This window comes from Sinocyclocheilus rhinocerous, unplaced genomic scaffold (assembly GCF_001515625.1).
Source record: "Sinocyclocheilus rhinocerous isolate Xijiao unplaced genomic scaffold, SAMN03320098_v1.1 scaffold691, whole genome shotgun sequence".
NCBI lineage: Eukaryota > Metazoa > Chordata > Actinopteri > Cypriniformes > Cyprinidae > Sinocyclocheilus > Sinocyclocheilus rhinocerous.
Genome location: NW_015656606.1, coordinates 97227 through 98822, shown reverse-complemented (window position 1 = coordinate 98822; position 1596 = coordinate 97227).

Sequence of the window (1596 nt, the reverse complement as noted above, 5' to 3'; positions counted from 1 at the left end):
AGGATGAAAGTGAAACCAAGCAGTAGATTGCAAATGTGAGACCTTCAAAATCAGTTTGCCTATTTTATTTTATTTTTCGATCTGATAACATTTAAAATAAACAAATTCAAGGAAATTCTATCTTTAATCCTGGGATTCATTGTGAGAAGAAACAAGCAAGTTGGGATTTGATGCAAGATTTGCTGAACTATTGTACACTGAGTGTTTCTATAAATCATGTATGATAAATCTGCACAAGAAATCTTAAAAAGACCAATTACCACATACCTTTAGAGACAGATTTTTTGGGGGAAATGTAATATTCAGTGAGGGCTTTATGAAAGAACTTTGCCAAACTAACTACACACAACACGACTGGTTTCATGCCATTAAACTGCTTTAGAAATCTCAATTTTTCTGTCCTGTTCTCATTATGAAACTCATTCTGCTTCAGAAATGTATTTTACTCTTTAGCGGATATTGAGCCATTTTACAAATGCAGGGGACAAGCTGAAGCGACAAAGGCATCTTTCAAAAGACAGAATATGTTTTTTTAATTAATTTTCCAGGAAATTTGCTTTAATTTCTTTAAAGGGTTTTTTACCATCTAGACAATATATAACTAAAAATGTTATTCATTTATTTAATGTGATTACAAATACACTTTTTATTTATGCTACTCAAGAAGTTCCAATTTTATCTGAAGACAGCTTTATAAAAATAATCTAGAAATACGAATCTATGATCAGATTCTTGCTGATTTCGTGACAAAGTGAAAGTGAAACTAAACACAGTATAAAATACCCTTCCAAAGAAATCCTGGAATCCTGTAATCATAACCATCTTTAACCACACAGCAAGTGCACAATACTAGTCTTCCTGTATATCAACAAAAGCTTAACAGTACTCCTGTATGTTTCATTAAACAAAATGCAGATTGATAAATGAAGAATGTCTGAAAAGCAAAACAAAACAGAAGGAAAAGAAACCAGCATAGCAGTCATGCCAGACTGTCATAAATAACCTGTCGGTGAAGAAACACACCATCACACCACACCTGAAATGCAAATAAACCTGTATTCACAACTAATTGACTGTATCACACCATTTTGGTACTGTAAATATGTAAATAAATACTGGCATGCACTTCCTAATCTTTCAAATCACATGACAAACTGAACACAACTGATATTATGCCTACTGGAAATCAGTGTTGGGAAGGTTACTTTGGAAATGTAATAGGTTACAGATTACAAGTTACCTTACTTAAAATGTAATAAGTAGTGTAACTTTTCAATTACTTTATTAAAGTAATGTAACTGACTACATTTGATTACTTTTTGATTACTTTTCTACATTTCTAATGTTTTCAACTGTTAACAATTATAAAACATGTAAACCATGCATGGTAAACCTTACAGTAGTACTCAACACTGATTACTGTCACACTTTCGAAATCCTTCATCACTTGAATTAAGATTATATTTCAGTTTTAAAGTAGACATTGGATGCAAAATTCACTTTTACATGGTGTTTGCATATAAAATGTATCTTAGCAGTGTGTGGACACAACCACCCTACAATGATAAAAATCCATTCACTCCTTTTTTTTAATCC